This window comes from Nylanderia fulva, unplaced genomic scaffold, assembly GCF_048542155.1.
Source record: "Nylanderia fulva isolate GAGA-0341 unplaced genomic scaffold, ASM4854215v1 Scaffold1, whole genome shotgun sequence".
In the NCBI taxonomy this organism is placed as follows: Eukaryota; Metazoa; Arthropoda; class Insecta; order Hymenoptera; family Formicidae; genus Nylanderia; species Nylanderia fulva.
This window is the reverse complement of record NW_028189192.1, coordinates 10,021,934-10,048,986: the sequence shown is the minus strand read 5'-3', so window position 1 is coordinate 10,048,986 and position 27,053 is coordinate 10,021,934. Positions and strand designations below refer to the sequence as shown.

Sequence of the window (27,053 nt, the reverse complement as noted above, 5' to 3'; positions counted from 1 at the left end):
TTCGAATTATATCACGGAATATACTGTCAATGAAGGTGACAGGGTAAGCGGAAGCGCATTTTCATGTAAAATTATATATTCTTGAATATAAGAAAGGCGATAATTATTTTGAAAATTAATATTTATTGAAATTAGTAAAATCCCATTAAATCTATCACAATTAATTTCGCAATATCTCAAGCAAAGATCATGATAATCGTTATTTCTATATAATAAAATCACTATTGTACTTGAATATTTTGTACATCTGACATTTATTCGCCGATCGACCGTCTCTTTCTCGAAATCTATCTGGAAGAGAGAACGGCGTTCTTATTATAATTTTAATGATGCTATTTTGTACCATTCCCGTCACGTCTGCCTCGTCGCACCGACCTAATTCTCGGCCACGAATGAACTCCCGCAATTTCTACGAATCCGAGAGAAACTCGTAAGTCAGTATGTACTGAGAATCGACATAAGCTCACTTAATTCGAGATGGTTAAACATAGTTTATATCTGTGACACAATTAAAGGGAACAAATGGATATCGATGCATTCTTATTTAATATTCGTGTAATAAACTGCAACCAGACATATCGTTTTGACGCGAACAAAATTTAACTCTCCATTGGAAATATAAATACTTTATGGATATATTAACGAAGAAACTGTAGTATATATTCTGAACATATTTTTTATTATACATATATAAATCGATATTTCTTTCGACATCTATGATATTTTTCAAATTAATTACCCGGTCAGACGTCGCTTCGTCCATCTGTGTCGCGACAACATTTGTCTCTATTTTCTGCCACATTCGCGGAGTGGATATTTATTTCCGCGAATATATGTTTTAACACAAACCTTCCCCAGAAAAAAATAACGACCGCATGCAATGTCCAATTTACGACAGCGCCACGCACGCGCCGCCGAGGTGAAAGATTTCTCCGCTCCGGCATGCCCTTCGTTTCCATCGCGAAAATGACCGAGACGAAGCCGCGCAACGCGCCGGGATAAATAAGAAGCGGGCGAGGAGACGAGGTGGGCGAATGCGCGCAAACACACTCGGATGAAGAAGAAAGACAAAGGGGTGGCGGTGGCGGCGAGAACGGGGGAGAGAAAAGGCGGAGAAGGTTGGAACTGAGGGTTGACGGTCGCGCGGGAGGATGAGGGGAATCGAACCTCTTTTCCCTTCGCGAAAGAGGAAGAGGCCAGGAGAGAGCCGCGAAACGCGGATTCGACAAATCGAAGTGTGCCCCTCGAAGTGTGCGCGGAGATGGCGGGGGATGAAGGGGACGGGAGGAGGGGGAGAGCGCGAGAAACGCGAGACGACTGTGCTGGCTGAAATAAGGGAGAGAGAGAAGGAGGGAAGGAAGAGAGATAACGTGGGTGGCGGTGTATGTATGTATATGTATATGTGTGTGTGTGTGCCGCCTTCGACGCGCAGGCCCTATGCAAAATAGCAAGGCTGGTGGGGTGACGGTACCGTTGGAGACCCCCGGGAGCCGCGCGACGGGGCAAACAACCCCTTAGTTCTGCCGTAGTAGCGGCCGCAGACGCCCCCACCACGTGTGCGTGTCGTGCGAGACGCTTTTCGTCGTCGTCGTCGTCGCCGTCGACCGTTGTCGTACCTCGTCGACGGTAGCGCCACTTCCGACCGGAAGCCCGCACGGACCCCCCGCGTTTTTCGTCCCCTTCCCTCTCTCTCCCTCGAGTGATCATCATCTCCTCCCGTGCGTTTTTCGATCCCGCGGGCCCCCAGTGATTTTTTCCCGAACCGGTTTTTCGCGAACCGGGGTCCGCGACGAAATGTCAAGTGAAGCTTAGTGAACGTGTATGTACCGGAAGCGGGCTGTACAGGGACATCTTAGAGGAAGGATGCGATGTTACGGGATCGGCTCTAAGCGAACGAGGTAAAAGGCAGATTGCTGATTTCAAGATCGACACAGGTTTTAAGAATGGAAAATTACTCCGTCTATTGTTCGGTTCTCGCGATTAATAACTAATTGCGCGATTCAAGTTTGATCTGGTCTACCGAAGAATTTGTGGTTGTTTCATCCTTATCTATGTCTCCGTAGTGCCTTATTTCCCAAAACGGATGTAGCGTGTACATAGCGATTATATAAGCGATTCGCGATCAAATCTGCGCCGATTTGCAAACAAAGAATTTATGATCGCGGGACGTATGAAACAAAATATTCAGATTCCCGATAACGTAAACGACTGGTTAGAACAGTGTTTCAACCAGTCTTAGTATATCGTGGCGGTATATTATCGCTGGAGAATTTCGCACTAATTAAAAAAAAAAAAAACAATATATAAGAAAACATGGGTGCGTATGATTTCGCAAGAGTTTCCTCCTGCGTAATTTTCATTCTTTATTCGCTCATAAACAATGCATGCATTATCGCGAAACGAAAATAGAATCGCCGAGCCATTCAAGACTGACAATTAACGACGCCTTTTATAATTAACATGCGCGGCAACGCTCGTAAATATTACCGGGAACGCGATAATTGTCATACGCTTCCTCGGTGATCAACAACAACGTTTCTCGTGGGCCTTATAATTGAACGGTTGACGATAGAGAGTTCTGGGACGAATACTCGAGATGAAGGATCCGAGATGGAACGAATGAATGACGACACGCAAAAGGAAGGAAGAGGGGAAGATTGAAAATGGGTAAAGACGAGGTTGATTAATCGCCGATCAATTAATAGCCGCGAGACCCGGAGGCGGCTGTTGCGTCACCCGTTCCGGCGAGGCTCTCATTAATTAGTTATTAACGGCGCGCCGCGGTAATTACAGATGCAAATCGGTCCCATCTACGATCTACGCCCGTCATTATTTCCACAGCGATTTCGTAATTCCGACTCGATGCGAGAACGCCGCAACGCCGTGAAAAAGTGCGCGAAGGTGGAAGGTCGAGGTAAAGACTAATCGTCTTGGAACGGATCGAAAGAGTCGAAGTTGCGGATTCGAGCGTCTCTTTGAAAGATAGAGGCGTCTCTCTCTTTCTTTCTCTTCATTTTTTCTTTCTTTTTTTTCTCCTTTTTTTCTTTTCAACCTTCTGACGTAACGTACACGTGCGAACAATTCAACGGACATATTTCAGGAAATTATTTACGACGCGAAAATTTGCACTCAGGGAAAGAGGAGGAAATGACGATGGGGGTAAATCGGAACATTCGGTACATCGCGCGTCGATAAAATCCGTCTCTCTCTCTCCCTCTTTCTCTTTATATCACATTTATGTAAACTATATACGATAATACGGTATATCTCCTACGGCGTTTAATATTTTAGTGGAATAAAGGGGAGAGAGACGTCTCCCGATGTGTTTATTGCCGAATCTTCTTCCATAAGAAGAAACGGGAAAAGGTATAAATTAAATGGAAATTTCGAGTGAAGACGAATCGCTTTTGTACGACTCGGCGTTTAACGTTTCGCGCGAGTCGTACGGGAACCGAGATGCGCGCACGTACGAGAAATTATTCGCTGTCCGGGATTATTTAAGACCGCGCGTTTTCTTGAATAATGTGTAACTCGATGAGCCGAATCCGCGGCACGATTCAAGGCGGGATCCATCTTACGCTTATTGGCAAAATGCCATAAAACAAATGCGCTGATGATGGGAGAGAGCGAGGTAAAAGACGTATCGCGTTCGCTTATACGTATATTGAAAAATTCACCGACGCGTTTATTTCAAAATTCCTCTTTTGTTTCTTCGTGTTAACGCGCGACGATGTAACGTGTTCCCGTATTTTGATCATCGGCTAATCGTCGTGAAAGAATAACGGCGGATAGGATCGAATTTAAGATGAATCGCTCAACGACAAACCGAGTGTTGACTTACGATTTAACGCTTGACCTTTGAAAACAAGATTCCCCTCTTAATGTCGTAATCGTTTCTGCAAACAAGTCACGGATTTATTTTAAACAGATCTCTTTCTAGATAATTATTTCTCTAATCATTACACTTTTCTATTGATTATTTCAACGCTTAATCTTCATTGAAATATTACCGAGTCTTTAATACAATATATAAAATTCGGTTATCTCTTAATATGAAAAAATGTACTCCATAGATATGAAAATATAACAGCACGTATAGTTTTAATAATATTGATACAAATTTCAATAATCATACAACCTTAAAAAAACATTGAATAAATAAAATTGAATATGTAAAAATAATATTATATAAGTGCTAGAGAGGCTTATTATTAGACACAATTGATATAAAGTATAATATCAATTGTCTTAACATCGAAGTGTGTTAAAAAATCTGATACAAAAATATAATATTTTACACAAATAATGACATTTTAGAAATTTGTCTGAAGCAGGTTTATCATGTATAAAAATTTCCAACGCGCATGACAGTCACTGTTATTCAAAGAAATACATATATGTAATTTGAATACCTGACACCTTTCGGTCTCGACATATACATGCTAGATTTTCATAACAAATGTAAAGGAAATATAAAATGCGTACTCGCTCGCTTTCCATTCCTCCTTCGTTTTGTTCTCGCGTTCGTCGATCATCTCTTCACGATCTACGATCTACAGTCGGCGCCGCTGCCTGGCAGGAACGAGTCGCGCGATAATTACGATAAAACCTACAGCAGACCGGAGTTAATTATTCAACACCACGCGTGCGCGCCCACGTTGTGTCCCACAAAGAAAAATACTTCGAGACGATAGCCCTTCGATAGGGAATTCGATGAAATGCATTAACTAATAGAAAATGATAGGACATGTAACACTCGTCGAGGCGATTAAAGTTTTCTAGAAAAGACTTGTGTAATGTTGGGAAAAAATAATCTTCTCTCATCTAAATCGATCGAATCGTAAATTACGATAATTGATAGAAAATTTGTTTTACGAACGAAAAATTAATTGTTTCGTTATTTACTTGGTACGAATAATATTTTTCGTATTTTATTGTATATCGATCGATAGACTGCTATATTATTTTTGTCATTTTTAATCGATATTTTTATTGATATTAGTATTGATTTGAATAGATAATATATATATGAATCTTTGAATTAAATTTTAGCAATAAAGTAACGCCGTTTTTATATCATTCTATATACACACATTTAAAAAAAAACATTATTTCCACTTCATCGCGACACACTTATAAAAACGACTAAATATTTTTTTTCTTTTATCGATATTTCATTTATTATGTCGCATCTAAAAAAAGTGTCAGCAATGATTACTTTCGCTATTTATGTCGTCTCGAAGTCAATAAGCAGACAAGAATGATTTCTTCGTTTACGAGTATAGGAGAAACCCGCGGAAGGCGCATGCAGAGTTCTTTCCACTTTCCAAAATCGCTTGCCTGACGTAATAAAATCCCTCTCTCGAATCAAAAGTTTTTTACATCGCGCGTGAGAAGAGATGTCGCGTTTCCTGCCGCGACTTTACGACGTTTCGGGCAAAATCGAAGGGCCATTACCGCGGAGAGATCGGTAACGATCGTCATCCTGTTGATTCGCGAGGGATTCAGAAGCCTTTGGCGAGGATCACCGCGGGCGGTCCACGATCGCTCGTGTGGTGCATTCGAGGGTGGGCAGAGAGAGAGAGAGAGGGTAAAATCCCCCGTCGAGGAGGAAAGGGCAGGAAGCTGTCCTTTACCGGATCGACTACCAGCAACGTTGAAATCGGCTCGTCGGAGAAAGGGAGACGGGCGTAGGCGGTCATTCGTTGCTGTTTATTAATTCGAGGCGAGGCGAGATGCGCGTCCACTTTGTGCGGTTCGGTTGCTCGTTTCGCCCACGCGGCTCGTCACTGCGTTTCCACCCGACACGCACGCGAAAGCACACACGCGCGCGCGATGATAATGCATGACACCGCGAATAAAATACGCCCGGAAAGAAAGAGAGAGGAGGAGCAGAGTATATGGAATCTTTGAAGCTGCGGAATGAAGACTTTTTTTTTTTAGAGCACCCAATAGCAGCGCGGGGGTGCACCGAGTATGCGAAAAGGGGCATCGTAAAAAGGCGACGATAAAGGCGTCGCTACTAAAGTGTCGCTGCCACGGTTTTTTACTAGCCGTTAGATATCCACGGTGTTATTTTATTGGTGACAGGCGTAATGAGGCGTCTGCCGACTAATCGTGTACGACGGTATTCCGGATCGTTAATAATAACGATTTTATTATACGGCATGAATTATCGCTCGCAAGAAAACACGATTAATGATGTTTGGCAGGTGCATATATTAGCTAGTGATATCATCCGTAAATTTAGGAAATTAATTTCGCCGAATATGTAATTACGCGATTATTAAAAATATTGTATATTAACAAGTACTTATTGTCAAGATATTTTCAAGAACCCAAAATTTTTCACAAAATAAGAATGAGTTAGCAAGTTGAGAGCATGAATTAAGACTTATTTTTTCATAAACAAATACGTAAAATACGTCAATCTACATTCGTCGCTGTATTTAAAAAATTATAAATATTCATATTTGTTTCGTATTTATTTTAATATCACACAATTTCGTTTAGTTAACGATTTGTTTGTTATATCACTTGCAAAAATAGCGAACATGACAATTCCGGACAGCTCAGTAGCTTCTATTAAGTATCATGCCTGACTTTTACAACAGCTATAAAGTTATAATTATGTTTGTGTCCCAAAATCATGTTTTTAGACTTGTTGATGGATTTGTGCCAGAACATCAACGTGATATCACAATACTATATGAAGGGTCAGGGTATATATAAAGAAGATATGTCATTCATCCATTCGACAAGCTGTAATACTTGATCAATCTCTCTCAAGATATCGTAAAACAAATAGTTTTGATGTTACAAATGAAAAGATCCATGCAAAGCTTGTTTCATCAGCATCCGTAGCGGGTATGATGCATTCCTCTTTCCGGACGCTAGAGGACATTAAAAATAACTGTCTAAAGGCATTCTCGCGGTGCTAAACCACCCACGTTCTCGTCTCACGTTACGATCGCGTATCTCTTTTAACACAGCGAGAAATCGCTTGGTCGATACTCCAATACCGTTACAAAATTTTTTTTCGGATTTCGCAGGAAATCATATCGATGAAAATAGCCGTCTGCCGTAACTAAAACAACTGGCAACTGAGCAAATCGCATTTATTACATCGAAAAATAGACCGAATTTCTTCGTCGTCTAAAATTAAATCTGATAGATTTTGTCTAGCTTACAAATTACGTTAAAAATATTTTTTTATCGCTACAAAATGTCATTTTTCTACATTTTCCGGCTCTATATTTGTGTGTCACGCGCTCCTCTTATCTCTTCGAGAAAACATGACATTTATTATTTTAACTGTTTTTCTAAATTAATAATACTTCAAAGGTATATATTTTTATCTCTTTCTAAATTCTTTCGAAAACATCCGCTCCTATTCTGTGCATGATTGTATAATAATAATATTTTAAAACTAAGTATACATGAAAAGAAAAATTAAAATAGAAACAAAAATTTATATTACGTTCTTAATGAATTTTAATGAAAATGCAATCTGATATTGTATTTTAGGAAAATATTAATTTTGTTTCTGTGATAGAAAGACAAATTTTCTGCCAAAATTTCCACGTTTCTGAGAAAATTATTTGTGAGATCTATGCATACATAGTGATATATAATTTATTTATTAAAAATATATTATATAAATATACAATATCTAAATTTTTAATTACGACGCACACTCGAAATCTCAGCTTGATAAATAATTTGATGGATTTGCACGAATACTTGCGTTATACATATTGATGAAGGATTATATATCCTAAAGGAATGAGAATTACAATCAGGACCGTAAAACTTTAAAAATATCCTGATCGCGGCGGATAACGAGGTCGGACCTCGAAGGTACCTTGCCTTAAAGAGGGACATCGATGGTTATTATGGACAACACCATGGGGACCCGTTTCGTTAATGTGCCGTTGAGTTGCTGTAGGTCCGCGAACTTCTTATATATATATATATATATATATATATGATTTCCTCTCTCTTTCTTCTGTTCTCTTTTTTCCTTTTCTCTTCCTTCTCGCGCCTTCTCTTAACGGTTATAAAAAATGATTCTCGCGGCAAAGGACATGTAAATTTATGAAGGTTCGGGGTCCTACGGGATCGTCCCTTCCTCTTTGCGTGCTATATCCCTGCAGCTGACCCCGCTATTAGCATTGTTATGCTAACAATTAATTAATGCCACTGTAATTATGCTGGCAGCATGTCACACTTCTAACTCGCGTCCCCGTGCTTCCCTTCTCTTTCTTTCTTTTTCCCAGTACCGACGACGATTTTCTCAACGCTCACGAAAGATGGAAATTATGCTGATTAAGACGGTTCATTGTTTCTGCCGGTCTTTGTTGCGTCTTCGGGTTTAAGGAACCACTAAAGGGGCTTGCCGCACATTTCTCTTTCTGTATACGTATATGAGGGGACGATTAGAAACGGGACCCGCTTTGTACACGTTTTGTATTTTGTCTCGCGATGCGCATTGTGATTCTTTACGCAACTCGAAGCGCTATTGTCAGTTTGATTAATTATTGTTTTGTGATTAGATGTTCTCGGACACGCACGCATTATTTTTTCTTAGCAAGAATTAGACAGAAGATTTAGATAACTAATAATTTAAATTAAAGTTTTTTTAAAGATGTATTATATATTATAATACACTAATTGAAACAATAATTCAAAAATATAAAAAAACCGCTAAGTACATAAAAAAGTATTTAAATTTGCAACAGTTAAAAGTTCAAGAAAACAAAAAATTAGGATACACTTATATGTACTTTGTGTTTTTTATTATAAAATAAAAGTTTCTCACTCACCGATCGATGCGCAACAGCAGATTTAATTGTGTTGATCTGTAACAGAAATGTAAAATACAAATTGTAGCAACGTTAAAAATAATTAATATTTTCAAAAATTATTGTATGCATTGACTTTTATATTCGATGCATATAATAATAAGAAAATATTTAATAGGTTCTAATTTTAGATATTTTTAAAAGGTATTTAGATAGATAGATATATTTATAGAGATTTATTTCAGCTTATCACCAAGATAAATTTAGTTTACATAACTCAACTTATCACACACATTTTTTCACACTTGCCTATGTTAACTTCTTTTTATTTATTTATCACTACCCTCATACCTATTATATACAAAACTTTGTTTACCCTGCTAGCCCATCACATATTCCTTATTTATCACAGTACCTTCCATCAAATTATTTTTTTTCTCTCCCTAAATAAACACTATCTAATAGATACCTTATATAAACTTTCTTGAAAATATTTAGATATTTAGTTATTTCTATGATTAGAAACTTTTACAAATTTATAAATGTTATATAAATGATTTTTTCTTTAACTCTCTCTTATTCAAATTCATTAAATAAACCAATCAATCATATATAATTTAAGTCACGCGCGTTAATACACAACTGCAATAATATAAAAATAAATTACCTCGGAGTTGCCTCGCTGACGCCCGATGCCTCTCAGGCCTCCTCCTTTTCTCGTCAGAATCATCCGGGTCCGTTGATTCACTCGCGAAAATTTCATTCAGTTTATTACGCGCGATACTTTTCACGGCACTCCCGCACTTGAATGCATGACATTTTTAATCCGATACGAATTTACAATAAAAACGGATGCACGATACTTTGCTCGGCAAATTGACATGAATGGAATTCACCTCGATTCTGTTTCAGAACATATTCGAATCTCAGGTGACTCGAACTCGCTTAAGTACGATTTGTTATGATATCATAGCGACTTATAGATGTTATGATATCGCAGGAATCGTGCTAAGTTGCCCTAGCCAGCTTATCAAAATAAAACATATGTGTCTTTAGATGGAATCAAACGATGACAATCTTACTTTTATCGGGCAATCGATAGAACTCTAGCCGATTCGGGCCGAACCGCTTGTCGGAGCATAGCGTGCTTTCATTGAGCATTTACTACACAACAATGCTGTGTTTCGATCTGTAACAGAAATGTAAAATACAAATTGTAGCAACGTTCAAAATAATTAATATTTTCAAAACTTATTATTGTATGCATTGACTTTTATATTTGATGCATATAATAATACGTGAATATTTAATGGATTCTAATTTTAGATATTTTGAAAAGATATTTAAATATTTCTATAAATAGAAACAGATTTACAGATTTATAGATTTATCAATTTTATGTGATTCTTTCTTTAATTCTCATTTATTTTAATTAAATAAACCAATCAAATTACGCAAATTATCCCTTAGCTTCCCCTTGAGACTACACCTTCCAGGTACTAACCCTCCCACACCAATGTTAAAGTGTACCCTCGGGAAGGTTTTGTTGACGAAAATCCGACAGTGCATAGATATATAATTTTTCATTATTTTTATTTAATTCGTACATTATATTCACGCATATGTATTCTACATATACATGTATTGTACATATGTACAATATTATTTTCTGTTATTTGAATTATTTGAAACAGCATGCAATATATTAATTCTGCTCTTTAATTTAATTTAGTAATAATAAATGATAATAAATCACATATGACAAATTACAAAGCGTTCTTTAAAGCGCAGAATGCGAGATACATATATTCGATCAACAAGTATAAAGAAATCACTATCTCCTGTAAATATCACGATATCAAAATAAATTAAAATTTTAATTTCCCTATTGCTTTGAATAAACTATTTGATAGTTATTAAATGATTTAAAATTCTCGAATATATCTTATTATATTTAAACATTGAATGTATATACTATTTTTAAATTTAGCCATTTTTCTGGTTTTCTAGAACAGAGAATAGTCTTCCAATTCACATTTGTGTGATATAAACATTAACGTTTACGAATTTGTTATATTTCAATGTTTATCTATGTTGGTGCACGTGCTAATCATCGATTTTATTTCTTTGTTGCAGGACGTAAGAAAGTTCGCAGGAGCGTAGATGAGTTCTATTGTCTGCGTCCTCGGTAAGTCTTGCAAATTCAAGTATTGTACAAATATAAAAATCACGCTCACGCAGACAGAACTGCGAGATCACAAGTAAAATATTGCTTGTAAAAAAAAAAAAAATTCTTTCCATCTCTTCTCAGCTAATTATATATTGTATATATATATATAACACGAACTTCAGGTAGCGGATGCGCTACCAATATATAATATGTAATAATAATTGTTCATTAACGCAAACATGAATGATTACTTCATTAGATTCTGTATTTTATAAGTTCTACATCCTTCGCTCTCCTATCGGAGAGTTGATCTATATTTGATGCATGCACCATCAAGCAGAACTAGATATCTTGTTTTATCGATGAAAAAGATATCGGTCGATATAAAAACACTAACTTTAAAAATTTTATTATAATTATTATAGAAATATATTTTTTGTAGTAAATTTAAACTAATATTATTTAATTTCTTATATTCTTTTATAAATTAATTTTGTTTTTAAATTGATTGATTTATTACTATAAAATAATTTTTTCGTCCAATTAAATATAGATTATAGATAGACATACAATTATATTCTTGATATATAACTAAAATATTTGATATGAAACCAAACACACATACCACATATTGGCCTCTTTTTATCTTTAAAAATATTTCCACATACGAGATACATATCTCCTTGCCTTGATGAATTGCATTTATCAGATAATGATTTTGTTTTGATTATGTAGATATTGATATAATGCCGATAAACACGGTATGAGGGGGGCAGATATAAAACATTTACGTTGAAATTTGATTTTTCATGATGAATTTATGAACTTACAACTAGCTAAGAAGTACTATCTGCTATATCGCTAGTTTTAAATAGATATTTTTAATAATTATTTCATAGTGTATAAAAATATTTATCAAGCTCCGTAAATTATACGGATGCTGCAGATTAAATTTCCATTTAAACAAATATTGGAATAATCGCTGAACTATGTACGTATATAATTCGTTCGATGAATTTAAATTGACGAATCTTAGCTCTCGTAAATGTAAACGTGATTATAAAATTCTGACCGTATGATTATCGAGTAGACTTGATTTTTTTCTAATTATTGACCAGTTCGGATATGTGCATTTGCAGCTTTAAATCGATGTCAACGCACTTGCGTTGACAAAGTATAGATTGAGAAATAATTAATAGAGTCACAGAACAGTTTGACGTATACCTTTTGCGTATTGATCCGCGCACTTGCACTCTACGATATTTAATCATTTACATAGATCGCTATTCGCAAAACTCAATTTTATATATGTATGTATATATGTGTGTGTGCGTGTGTGTGTCGATTGATGGCATTATTGACGCGACACATTGTCGCGACTAAACACAGATCGCGTCGAGGGACAAATTAATTAAGGACCAATCACGTACTCGCATCGATACTGAGCGGCGATTGCTGATAATCGACACGTTGCGCAACTCGCGGATTTGATTAATGACTCGCGTGCTGATTAATGAATGCAAATCATCTCCGGGAATGTATATGCGCGCAAAAATATAAACCGAGCGGCGATTTTTCGTGCGACAAGCTCGGATCGATCAGTCGCGCGAGAGAGGGTCAGTTCCGAGCCACCTCGGACCTTTTTGGTCGATTCGACTTCGGACGGTGGTTTCCCTTCGGTTTCTGCGCCGTAACGAGTGTAGAGGGAACGAGAGGGGCGAAGAAGACGAGAGGGAGGAAGAAGATAGGCCGTGACTGCCTCCTCCTCCCCATAAATACGGATTTAGTCGCACGGTTTACGACCAAAAACGTGTCGAGCCTCGCGAGCAGAGCCGCGCCTAAATTATTAAAGTCGTAAACGATCGAAATTGTCGTTAAGCGCCGCGCGAAGAAACCCATCGGTACACCCTCCTGCCCGCGTCCCCTTCGACAAGGATCGTTTTTCTCGAGGTTTCATTGTTAGATCGCGTTAGGCGGACCTTCGATATAACCCCGACCAAAGCTGAATCCCGACACGATCCGTCGTAGGCGACAGTAAATGGGCTGACCATCGCGATTTTTGCGATGGACTTCTGCGAAACGTCCGTGCAGATTAAACTCGAAGATGCGGTAAGGAGACACTTACGACAGATAATCATGCGGCGACGATACGCGTGCCAGTCGTGCTACGAGATCGATTTTTACTTAATTTTGTTTCGAGAAAAATTTATCATTTTTGATCTATAAATATTCACGTGTTGAAGATGTTGCGAAAATTTTATTATAGGAAATTCTTTTTTTAGGGAATATATATATGCTACAAAAATTTTAGTACAATAAAATGTGTACAATTAAATAATGGATCAGTATTATTAAAAAAAAAAGAGATAAAACATGTTCTTTGAATAAATTGAGAAAATAGATCACAATAATAATTAATGCCGCCGCGCAGTAGAAAATAAGACTACATAATACTTGATGAATCAAAGACGAATAACAATAAATCCTCGCGCAGCGATTTAAAAGTTGCATTAATGTCAAATGAGACTCGAACAAAGAAGTGCGAATGTAAAACATTAGCATATTTGCAATTATCCGAGTTTGCTCAACGTGTTGATCGGCCATAACTATTACGATAATTACTAAGACAGTCGTCACATTTATTTCTGTAGACGCGTCCGCGCAAAAAGTCCGAAACAACACGTCACGTTTCCACGATAAAGTGAATACGCCAATCTGTGTTGCGAGCAGCAAGAAACGCGATTAAAATTTGTAATTAAAATCAGTTGTATGTGCATATTATCTACGCAGACAATGTAGCCGACGAATGAACGACGCGGCTAGCTTACGGCGATACCAGCGACGGTGCGAAAGATTTAATTGCTACATAATTACTTGTTATTATATGATGATTGACGCAGCGTGCTTTATTGCCGTAGCATCGCCGCGATAAGTATATATTCATATATTGAAACTCGATTACGTAACGCGATCATGTCGGTTGGTTCAACGAAGAAACGTGTCTTAAAATAAGGACTCTGTTTCGTTCAATCACGATGATATAAATGAAATAAATATATAACTATCGCTATAAAATATCGCTTTCAAAATTTCCAGATAAATAGAACGAGGAATAATTTAGTTGCACCTTCGTGCATCCGTTTTTCTCGCCGCGCGTTAAACGAGGGGCACCGCGTAATGACGTTTAAGAATCTTCCTTTGTCGGATCTCGTTACTTTGTAATTTACTGCCTTCCTTTGAGCGTCGCATTAAAGATTTTCTCGTGGCACGGGCGAGAAAGAGAATACGAGATCGCGTGTAACGATGATACATGCAAGCATATCGCGTCGTCGTATCAAAGTACGAGTGAGAAGGAAACAAAAAGAGGACCGCGAGAGGGTGGCTGCGAAAAAAGATACATGTATATGTATCAGAGGGACCGACCACCCGGTTTTTCGACAGTGTGTATGTAATCTTCACTCCTATTCTTCAAGTCTAAACGTATATGCAACGTGTAAGACTCGATCGTCATAAAAGTGCACGTTTTGTCTTCGGTTCTTTTATCTTTTGATTTATCAAAAAAGGGAGACTGTAACGGAAATCTTTTATTATTTAAATTATTATAATTATATTCAATATTGTAGGCGAATACATCGATGCTTCTCGTTTCACTTTGCTTTTATTTATGAATTGTTTGGCCAACATACATAGAACTAATTTTTCTTTAGAAAAAATTCAATGTAGCCTTTTTTCTCGATTCTTTTACATGTAAATTTAAACTCTCTTAATATATTTAACCGTTAAATTAATATCAATGCTTAAAGAAATTATTTATATTAAAGAAATGAGAATAGAATTTTTGTCGTCGATTGTGCAAGTAAATTAATGAGCCGTACAAATTTATTTCTCCGATACACGATAGATATCAAATTATTTTTCCGCAACGCTATAATAAATTATTCAACGAAAAAAAGACTGTTTGCGAAAATACATTCGCATATACTCAATAAGATAAATATAAGACATCACTTATAACATGTACGTACGCGTCTTATCACACATCTTTTCTTCCTGCCAATACTTATTCAGAAATTCGTAACGAGAATAAACATAAGAGTAGAATAATCGAATAAACATGAGCTTATACAATTGCTTGAAAGAGATGTTATCAAATTGCGTCTATTCTCCGAAGCAAATAAAAACCTGAATATGAAAGAAAAAGAAGAGCTTTCTTCCTCTGGATCAAAGATATAATCACACGTGTACACATATTCGTTGGTCAGAATATTTCTAGATTTATTTGTGAAAGAGAGAGAGAGAGAGAGAGAGTGTCTCCTGTAATACTTAGCTCTATTTTTGAAACAGAAACACGCGCGTATTAGATATAATTGCATGCTCTTAATAACAAATTAAGATTTATATATCTGATCTTTTCGGAATTAATTAATTCCCAGGATATATAAATTCATGAGATGACTCGCGCTTTTCTCAGATGGAGATATCATTATGAATACCGATGCATACATTTGGCCATGATCGATGATCTCTTCCTCGAGGAAGAAATGTCTCCGACTCTTCCCGCCATACACCTGTCCAGAACTCCGGCACGTTTGAGATTAGAACCTAATTCCGGGAAGAGTTCACGCGCGCTAGAACTGCGTGCGGTGAGACTTGTGTCGGGTTACCGCGTCACGTATCGGAGATAGGTGGTACACGCACTAGGTGGCTGACTACAAAGAAGCGAAATCAATTTGCAATTTAAATCCGTCGGCGTACGTGCTCGCGGGATCATCCGATTGCCGCGCCGATGATTCCGCTGAACCTGGGATGGGTATGATAACGGCGCGCGAGATCGAGAGTCGTTCGACTGCATTTCAAAGCTCGCGGCTCGGCTCGCATGAATCCACGGTTCCGAGGTTCCTGACCTATGCATCTCATAGACGATGCGGCGTGCCGCATCCAAGTGAGAACTCCTCAATCGATATCGGCGATTTTATACCAATCAGTCATATATATTCCCGCGCATCGTGAGAGGAGCGTCATATTTCTTCCGCTTGCCTTTTTTCCACCTTTATTTCGCGACTATACTCTGTTTGAATTTTCTCTTGTTTTTTTAAAATTACAGTGAAATTAGTCTTATGGTAATGTGTGTCAAGATTTTCAGATTACATCTCTTAAAATATGTACATTTTTGACGTCTTTGGAATATTATGCGTGTGAGAATAGAATTTTCTATTTGGTAAATCTTGTTAAAAACTTGTTTTTAAACAACAGTTATGACGATTCGATAGTATTGCTTTCAGCATGAATTAATAGCTATATATGCTTATTGCTTTATTAATTACAGTTGGATAATTTTTCTGTGATTGCTGTCGATTTACATATTTAAAGCTTATTTTATTATGTAGGTTGCTATTATAGAGATTGCATTTCTTTTAGAATATTGAGAAAAAATTATTATTGTATTTAAATTACAATTTACATCTTACTCTAAATTAAATACTTTCGTCTAAAAAAAAAAAAAAACAAATTTGTGTAAAAACTGTGTACAGTTTCTTTCGCGCGCTCGTGATCTTCTAAAACGGACACGTTGATCCTCGAATTAAGAGACTCTTGGGAATAGGTCTAAAGAAGGTCCGACTTAAGATCGTTCAAGAACAGTCTCTTTCTCTGTCTTCGTCTTCTCGTTTCTCCAGCAGCAGTTTTTTTCTGCCACTATCAAGATAGCTCGTGTAATCGTGCTTTTTGTCATATTAATTGATTCAGAGCAGAACAACACCGTTAAAAACGCATCAGTTATAAGTGATAAGTATCGACTATTATATAACAAAAAATATGTAATTATGAAGTACAAGACAATGACCCATTGACTCAAGATGAAATCTTCTTCGATTACACACTAAAAATGTCGCTCATCGTGAAGAAAACGATTGAAGTTAGTTACACTTAATTCTCCTTTTTATTTATTCCGTCGGATATCATCGAAATTCGTTCACCCTTGAATAAAAAATGCGAGTGGCCCTCTAATTATATTTTATAACGACGCGTTAGTCCATGCAATCAAGCAAATTCACAAAGATGGTAGCGCGACATTTTTCGTTTTCATCCTCAAAGACGTGAGGAGTTTCCGATGGAGACGATTCAAACAAAGGAAAAGAGAGGGAGAGAGGGATGAACACCCTACCCGGTTCGTCTTTTCTCAAGTAATGCCATCCCTTATGCATCCCTTAACCCTCCCCCGACACTCGTTGTCGCCGAGAGATGTCTCGCTCTCTCTCTCTCTCTCTTTTCTTCTTTATGTTTCTTCGTATGCTTCATCTTTCTCAGTCGTCTTCTTTTTCCACGTCTCCCTCTCCCCCTCCCTTTCCCCGTTCGTCTCTCCTTCGCGCCTCACCCCTATGTCGATATTTCCCTATCGATTGATCCGCAAGGAGGCACCCCTTCCGTCGCTCTGTACGGTTCTCCTTTATCTCTCTTTTCCTTCCATTCGAGCCTTTCTTTATACGACGAACCAACCCATCTTTCCCTTTCCCTCGTTGACCTCTCGCTCTGATGTTTCTCTACTTTTCTCCGACTTCTCCCATCGTCTCTATTCGACATAGATTATATCGGAGAGAGAGCGTATTTTATATCGTCTTTACGTTTGCAAGATTAGAGCAGTCTCTTAATATTGTTTATTTTCCAATAAGTAATACATTATTTAATTGAATTTTATAATTATGAGATGCGACAATTTTATATGAATAAGGATTTCTGTACCATATAATAAAATTCTGATATTTTTAACTTTTTAATAAATAAAGAAATATATAAACATTATAATAATAGCAAATTTAATTCTATTTTATAATTATAATAACTTATCTTACTTTTATAAAGAATAAAAATTTTCGTCATATTGAGATACATATATATTTTTGTCATAATAATTCAAAATTGGAAAAGTAATTATTTTTAAATAAATAATTGTACAAATAGGATAATAATGCAGTCAGTTTATTAAACTCAATTTCGTTACCATTTTGAAGACAATTGCAAAAATCGGTTGGCAGGTGGCAACTGTTCGATTCATCCTGGGTTCGTGGGCCCTATAAAGGACCAGGAATATCGAGTTCAGGAGGGCCCTTAGAAATGGTTCGATCAGTTCGATCAGGCCCCCGTGCAGAGTTTTGCCCCTTCACACAATGTTTCTCACGTCACACAGACAAAGGAACGCAAATTCCACGTGAAAATCCGTTCCAGTATCGATGCATGTGTCACAATGAAGCCTGCATACTCACGCATGCATGCGTGCGAGAAAGCTGGCAGCTACGCCGTGAAATCAGTTACGAAATCACGGGGTCCCATTGCCATAAGCCTAAAGTCCCCTCGCCTCTTCCTCTCCCTCTCCCTCTCTTTCCTTTCCCGATCTCCGCAAAGTCGATCATTAATTTGTAACGAACTCGCGCCGCCTGTTATTATCTTACGGTTACGCGATCACGTGATGATTATATATGTATGTATATATATATATGCATACATACATATATGGTATATATATATATATATATATACATATATACATATATATAATCATCACGTGATCGCGTAACCGTAAGATAATAACAGGCGACGCGAATTCGTTAAAATTAATATATATATACATACAGGGTGTCCAGTGACTCGCGTTTGACACGTTAATGAGAGATTTCTGAGGCGATTTGAAGATGATTTTTCCTTAGCGAAAATGTCCAGGCACCAATAATTTTTGAGTTATAAATGATTGAAAATAGCTTTTTTATAAACTAAGCCTTGTAAAAATAAATTATTAACAAAACTACAGTTTTTAATTAATTTCAGGTAAAGTTTACTATAATAGAATTTTAATTTAAGGCTTAGTTACATAGATACATGATTTTAAAAATTGGAAACATTAAAAAAATGATGACCTTTCTCATCATTTTCGCTGAGGAGAAATCATCTCCAAATCGCCTCAGGAATCTCCCATTAATGTATATATAAAACGCGAGTCACCGGACACCCGGTATATGTATATATACATGTATAAATCGACATGTTGATTTTCGTCTAATTCTACTAAAAAACACGATTTTCAAAATAGTCCGAAAAATTTACGCAGTTTCTGTCAGATTTTGAAGAAATATTTTTACTCGAAAATATTGCGCATTAAATTACAATATATGTATAAATCAGTCTCAAAGCGTACTCTGAAAATTGTATGTGTGTATGTATTGTATATTTGAGAAACAGACATTGTATTTTATATTTTTATTTTCATCCTAATACGTTTAGAAAAAAATAATTATATTTTTATTGCTTTCTATAACAACATAAAAAATATTTTCTCTGCTATTATATATAAGATTTAGAAGCTGCGTTACTTAAATCACAATATGCGCACATTTCTATTATTTTATATAATTTTTTTCATTTATATTCCATATAAATGACTCGAGTTCGTCGATTAATCAATTTAATCGCATACTTTTATTTGGCCATAAATTTTTTCCGTTAATCAATTACCGCGTTTCTCGGGAGAATTAATTATCTTCTAAGGAATCGGTTTGAATAGCTCAAGAGGAAAACGAGAAGTCAGACCGGAGAGGAGATTTCTCTCTCGGTATGCCCTTCTCGCGCGGGAAAAAATGATCAATGGTGAACGAGACTGGACGATTAGCGAATTCGATCGGCGTGTCTAACTGTGCTCCAGGTCGAGCCGGGGAGAGTCTATCGATCGGCACTTCCCGGAAGGTAAGGGGTCGTCGTCGTGTAATCCGTCGTCGTCCTCCCTGAAATGGAGTTATTTCGACTTGGGTTTCGATCGTCTCCACTCGACACGGCACCGTCGCATCCTACCCGCAATCGAAAAGTTAACCGTCGGAAACGCGCCCTAACGAATACTCTCGGCTCCTCTCTCCCTCTTTCTTTCTTCTTCGTTCCCCCTCTTTATCCAGAGAAAGAAAACCGTCGTCTTCCCTTTACAAAATTACGGCCTGCCACATGTGTCTGTCTCGTTATTTATGTCTTTGTTTTTTTTTTTCTATCTCTTTCGAGAAAATTTGAAATCGTACGTCGAAATATATCGTGGATAAAAATATTTCTAATGCGATTAAAAGTCTGGTTTTTCTCCGATGCAAAGAAAATTTTTCATGTTAAAAAAATTGTACGTAGTATAAGATCAAGAGCAGAAGAGTGTAGTATGCATCGGTGTAATTAAATGCTGACCCTTCGTTAATTCCATTATCGCTGTCATTGTACTCCGGTCGAGCTATAGAAAATCCGATTAGCCGCGGTCGACGCGACGTTACATTTGATCTCGTACGTGAAAGATGTGCGGGCTCGAACGAAATTGTAAGATTTGTGACGCTTTATCGCAACATCGATACGATACTTTTTATCGACGATCGATGACGAATACTTCAGCAGTCTTTGTTTCGATTCCTGTGTTAATAGTGGTTTTTTTTCTCGGAAGCACATTTTTTTATCAAAGAATTTTTTTTAACAGCAGATATAAAAGAAGAGAATTACTTATTTATACTATATATATTATTACTTATTTTAAAAGAAAAGAAATTATGAGGAATGAGGATGAAGAAAGTCTTCAATATTTCTCCAAAAATTCCAAAAAATTTTGCGGACCGATTCAAAGTCACCCAGTTAAGCAGTATTTTCTTCTTAAAGGGCATCTCTCTTCTAGATGAAAATAATCTGTTTCACGATTTTTTTTTACGAATCGATCAGCGTGATCGTTCAAGCGATTCGTCAATCGTGAGAGCTTTATAATGCATACATCACAGTATGTGATCCTAACTATAGCGACGTTAACGGCGCGTTAGTCAAGCAATGACGTGTATTAATAGAGTTTGGAAATCCTCGCGACACATTGTCGGTCGTAAATCCCACCTCGCGCGCGGCTCTGATGTTATAATTAAAGCCTTCGATATCAATCAATATCCGTCGTAACGAACGTGCGTCGGCGTGCGGGCATAAATTGCTGCTCGTCGAAACAACGAGGCCACCTCAGCTCTCTCATGTGACATATAAATGTGCGTATGAATGAGTATATATGTATACTATATATATTACATATATACTTATATATATATATATATTATGTGATACACCCGAAAGTTTTATATTTATAGCGTACCATTAGAGGATGGCGAACGTGTCGCGTTGCACGAACACTTTTTCTCGTGTAAACAATGTGTATGTGGTAGATTCGTTTCATGCGACAAACGGCGGGAACATTCCGAGAAACTGAGAGCCCGACCGTAATTAACAGTTGGCGCGACGCGACGTTTAATTGCAATAATTACGATAATTACCGGCGGGCGTACCGTGAGCACCACCGACATCGTTCGTCGCGTCACGATATGTTAACGGCAATTTGTTGTTAACATTTCGCTTCGTGTCATCGAGTGGTGGCTCGCGTGATCGTCTCGATCGATACCGCTTGAGATAAGATTGTTGATCTTGCCCGCAATATGCGGTATGCGCGATGTCGGAGATTCCGATCGGTGTGGCACCTCGGAAATTTGTTTGCAGATTGCTCTTGTGTCTTTAATTAGTATTTGGATTAATGATCGGAAATAAAAATGATCTTCCGCGTTCGATTCTTCTTACGCGTCACGTTTCTTCCAAGCGGTGGTTTTTCATTGTCGAAGATGCAATAAGAGTAAAAATAAAAATTTCTAGTATTACGATACACTTGTGCAATTTCATCTTTTGAATCATTTATGCAGAATGAGGTACGTGAACAAAGACAGATAACTATTTTCAAAATTAAAGGTAAGAGAAAAATACATATTATATAGGTAAAAAGACTAAGTGTTTTAGGAATTATATTTTTTCTGTGTAATAGATGTCTATGCCAAGGAAATTTCTGTATATATAAACTCTCTTTCAGAAAACAAATAGTTTATATCATCTTCTGATTGTTAGCTACTGAAATTCTACAAATCTTTACGCATCAATGAGATTCGCGCCTTTCCATATAAAAAATGATAGAGCTAAAGTTAACGTCGAGATCTGATTTTTGAAAAATTACCGTCATTCGCGACTGACGCAAAGTCGAGAGATGAGACAAGAAGGGCTCGAGGGCAGGCGCGACGAAGGAAGAAACGGACCGGCATAAAACTCGCCCCATAGAATTTTTCGTTCGCACGGTTTCATTTCAATTAACGTTCCCTCGTCCCAGGAGGGTTGCCATCGCTGTTCCGTGTGTTTGTGTGTGCGTGTGTGTATGTGTAACATATATACGCGTATAGCCTATCTCGATGTCTCGCCGATAATTGCGCCGCGGTAACACGGCCGAGTTAGCAGCTCCTAAAGGGATGGATTTCCGAACCGGTTTCGCGCATTATGCGCAATTCTCACCCCGAGGCACTCGTAAAATCTTAGACAAGAATTTGCGCCGCGGTCGGGGGAGGAAATGGAGGTGGTCTCGAAGACCCTCCGATCGATTCCCGGTGACTCTACGACTCTCGAATTCGCGCCTGATTCAATTTAGAAACCTCGTTGTGCCTCGTTGGACTTTGTATTGCTTCTGTTGTCTCGTGCTGGTGTAAGATTCGTATAAGAGTTGCAATTAGATAAGTACGATATAAGAATCAATTAGTAAAATCAGATCATGAAATTTTGTATAAAATTAATTTTGTTTATTGTCTGAAGAATATTTAAATGTTGTTCAAATAATGTAGAGAAAATATAAATATATCTCAAAAGATAAACAGAGCAGGGAAAGTAATTCCCAAATGTAAAATTAATATAAAAAGAATATATTTCAATTCGGATAAATTCAAAGATTGATATCTCGCAAGCTTATATAATTAATAAACGCAATTGTTTTGAAACGTTGAAGAGGAAGTCAGTTAGAAGGAGAAAGAAATTTAGCATGAAAGAGGCTTTAATATAAGGATGGGAACTTTCGATCGCAAAATCATGGCAATCAAAGCCGCGAGACTCTCAGCGGAAGTTCCGATTTCGATTATTTGCACAGCACATCTGGCAACAAGTTGCAATCTATTCCTGCTTGGTGCATCAACGTGGTAACCGCGCCGATGCATACAGGCGTATCTATATGTTGTATGCGTGCATTCCCTCGCGAACACAGATATATAGACACATACTTACGTATATATCGCGCGCACGAAGTGATTTCTAATGTACGAATCGCGTCAAACGCGAAGTGACTAACATGGATTTAGATTCATCAAAAGATTGTCTCTTCTTCTCGCGATAATGTGATCCAATGGCGCTGTTTTCATCCGCTAATTCCGTAACAATGAATGTGATATACATATGTATATCGACTTCACAAGTCGACAACCTTTAACGCACGCGCTCAGTTTTTTTTTTATTTTTAACTATTACACTCTCGACTGTCACTCAGTAATCAAATCTAAATGTGATTCGGAGTTCCAGACTTTATTACGCGATTCACCGCGCGTGTATCCCGCAGAATGTAATTATTTATATCCTCATTGGCCGACGAAGTAGCTAAAAACGTGAACCATTCAGATATTTCGCATTGATTCCAAACAAAGAATATTGAATATTCTCCGCAGAGAATTTTTCTCATCCATAGATAGAACAAATTAAACCGAAAAGTCCGTTTTGCGATCTTCGCAATAATTAAGGAGAAATTAAAAAAGATTAGCCAATCCACGCGAATGTAAGCGCGGAACGAGAAGAAATATCTCACTGTCACATGGTCGCTAGGCATATAATACATAATTAAACTTAATTATAATTACAGACTGTCACTTCTCGTCGCGCACTTGTACTGGCGCTGATTTTTTAAAATTAATTTCTCATTCATTATTGCAAAGAATCGCAAAGCGAGAAGACTTTCTTACTGGGTTTAACCCTCTATCTCCACATGTTGAATGGGATAATTATTACCAGGGAATATTCTGTATATTTAATAGTTTGACGCGATAATTGACTCGAATCCTTAGTTTGTCATATTATAATACAAAACTTGATTAACATTACAATCCAATTAGTCTAGCAGAAAATTACGAAATTCAACAGATCAAATTTGCAATATCAGATTCATTAAAATCGACGCTAGGAAATAATTAAGTGACTTAGCCCTAACCCGTAATACTCGCGTCCCTGGCATCCTTTCTTGCCCTTTAACCACCGGCTCCATTCCATCATCCTCTCTCTTTCACCCCCTTTTTCTTTCTCTCTCCTTTCTGTTTATTTCTTCCCTTTTTTACTGCAATGCACGGAGGCTAAGAAACACGATTTCGCCAGAGTCGCACGCGTGGCTCAGCGGTGTAATTATGCCGCACAGTGATTGGCGTGGTTCGTGGAACAGAGGGTGGCGGCGTGGCATAAGCACGAGGGTGGCGGTCGCGGTTGGGAAGGCGAGGGGGCATGCGAGGGGAGAGAGAGGTTTTTAGCTCGAATTCATTAGAAGTAAAAATCGATAGGCGACGCTCTCGCTGCCTCCGCCGGCGGCGGTTCGCTCGGTAAAAAGAATGCGAGAGCGCGCCACCCCCGGAGAAAGGTGGCTGCCTCTCTTCTTCGTCTTCTCCTTCTCTTTCTCTCTTTCCCTCTCGCTTTTCTATCCGCGAGTTGCGCGTCTTCCTCCGCTTTCTTCACCGACGCCACCGCACCATCCCGTTCCAGAAATCACCCTCGACCCGGGCTATCCTTAGCCTCTTCTTAGCGAGACGATACTCGGTTTGAGGGAGAATTGCAATTCAAGATTTGGCCCTTCTTTTTTCGTTTCATTTTTTTATTACTTGCGCAATGCTTACGTATATTGTGCAATTATTGCACTGCTTTATGTAATACATCAATGTTTTTATCAAAGATAATTTGAAACTTTTATTAGATTTATTTACGAAACATTAGAAGATTTGAATAGTTTTTTTATGTATTAGATGCTAAACATGATTAGATGATTATTAGGTAGTATATTATATTATAACGCGAGAGAAATACACGCTAAGGTTACATATAAAATTAAGAATCAAGCGAGCCAGATTTGTTTTTAAATTTGTGATATGAATACTAGCTTTCGTGTTTTATTAGTGACATATCCAAATCAGTAGAAATCAAAATCTGAATTATTAGATGAGATTGTACAATGTTTAATCTGATTACTCGCCTGCGAGATATTACGCCATTGACCTCTATTTATAAATAGCGCTGCAAGATAGATACTATCACAGATAGGTATAATGGAGTCGATCCTAAGAGACAAGAGAAGATATTGTGGCTTTCTTGTTAGTGTCATATCTCGTTCTATATAACAATCGCGCGAAATGTAAATCCGAGATTCGTATCCATTACACACCATTTCCAAGCGCGCTGCGCTTATTGGCTCATCAGTCGGATCTGTAATGATAAGTGAATGCAACTGGGATACTCGCGTGTATAAATATACCGTGTCAGAAGCAATCGCCGTTTGCCTACCCCGACACTCGCGCGCGTGTAAATTACAAACGAACGGCCGTACAGCTTTCCAATTGTGCTTTTCCCCGGCGCGTATAAACTCGCTCGATATCGATTACATGGTATATTGCGTATTTATGGCATTGGACGAATTAGTTGTACACGGTTTCTAGCGATGGAAGTGCATACATCGGTTGACTCGAACAAAACATGTACTTTAGACACTTTTGTGTTGCACGTTTTGAAATATTTTTTATTTAATAATAATCTGTGATCCTCTTTACACAAAGTATTATTTAATGGGAAAATAACTATATAAAATGCGATTAATTTTGCCGCGAATATTGATTCTTCTACGAAGATGATCGGCTTTCGAGCTAGCCTGCTATTGTTTTTCTGGGTCACCCTATGAGCACGATAAGGGGTCAGGGCGAGTGATGAAGGGGAAAGGAAGGAAGGGACGATGGGCAGACGATTGTACGGGGGTAGTCGGCCTGGTCCAAATTAACGGTTACCACTTCGGCTCGGTCATTAGGGAAAAACTTTCTTTCCACTGGCGCCGACCAATCCCGAGACGCACAAGCATCTCGAGGACCCAAAAGAATTTTCAATCGAATCGCAATGCTCGAAACGCTTTCGCCCTCGTTTTCGCGTAACGAGGACGCCACTGCCATCTCTCTATTTCGTTTCCCTCCAACGATTCCTCCGACCAAGCCATCTCGTTTGTTTCCCCCGGAATACGCGATTCCAATTCCGGTTGAATGAAACGAACGATCTAAAAATGTACCTCGAGGAGGGGAAGTTATAGTGGGAAACATCTGCATCGATAACATGAAATTAGATAGGCAAAACAGTCGATGTGAGATGTAAGTGTACATTGTATAATGTTGTGCCTCTGCAATTTGTTTGATATCTTATTTTATCTATTTGATTGTGTCAAAAAATTTGATAGCTAATATATGCATGGTTTAATTTTTTATTAAATATGCATGTGAATTAGGATAATATATGGTCAATTTATACTAGTGATGTTTGCTATTTATTTTCTCTCTTTCTTGCTCTTTTATTGTGCAATGTACTAAAATTTTCTAAATTTATTATTCTGGTAAATGCAAATCTGTCTCTCTTAATTTATCTAGAAATAAATAATTAAACTCGAGAAAATGTCAACTAGGATTTAATACGTGATACCTAAATATATATATTTTATATAAGTATACAAATCATAATTATTATGACAGATCTCTCTTGTTTTTTTCTTCATATTTAAACTTTTACAATAAGAAAGACACAAAGTAATGAAATGTATTATGCATATCTAACACGCGAAATTTTTAGTACATCGCATGATGCATTATCCTCAGTGAGATATTTGCAAGTGAGTATGTCTATGCGTATGTGTGCATTGTACATCTTATATATATATATGTTTATTATTTTCTAAAGTCAATAACCTACACTCTCAATTCCAACAGATATGTTGTAAAATGTTTTGCAAAAATTGGAGCGACGCGTCTGAACACCGATATATTAGATCCATTCATTAATAATCCATATCATGGAGTGCATTGACCAGCTCGATTGTCATGCCGCATACGTAGTTTTCCATTTTTAATGCGACATGACGTTTCACTTGCGACGCGACACAAAAATATGAAGTTTTTTCCACGAATATGAATTCGCGC

The 27,053-nt window shown here is 37.6% G+C and overlaps 2 long non-coding RNA genes across 2 annotated transcripts in view; one reads left to right on the top strand and one right to left on the bottom strand.

Annotated features, from left to right (window-relative positions):
- Nucleotides 1-8,863, bottom strand: part of LOC114942123 (uncharacterized) — a 49,907-nt gene extending 41,044 nt beyond the window's left edge. Inside the window, exon 1 of the long non-coding RNA XR_003821756.2 lies at nt 8,826-8,863. This is a non-coding gene — a long non-coding RNA (uncharacterized LOC114942123). The remainder of the gene's footprint in view (nt 1-8,825) is intronic.
- LOC146725318 (uncharacterized) overlaps nt 1-27,053 on the top strand; it is a 164,385-nt gene that overhangs the window by 120,800 nt on the left and 16,532 nt on the right. Inside the window, exon 4 of the long non-coding RNA XR_014924470.1 lies at nt 10,941-10,992. This is a non-coding gene — a long non-coding RNA (uncharacterized LOC146725318). The remainder of the gene's footprint in view (nt 1-10,940; nt 10,993-27,053) is intronic.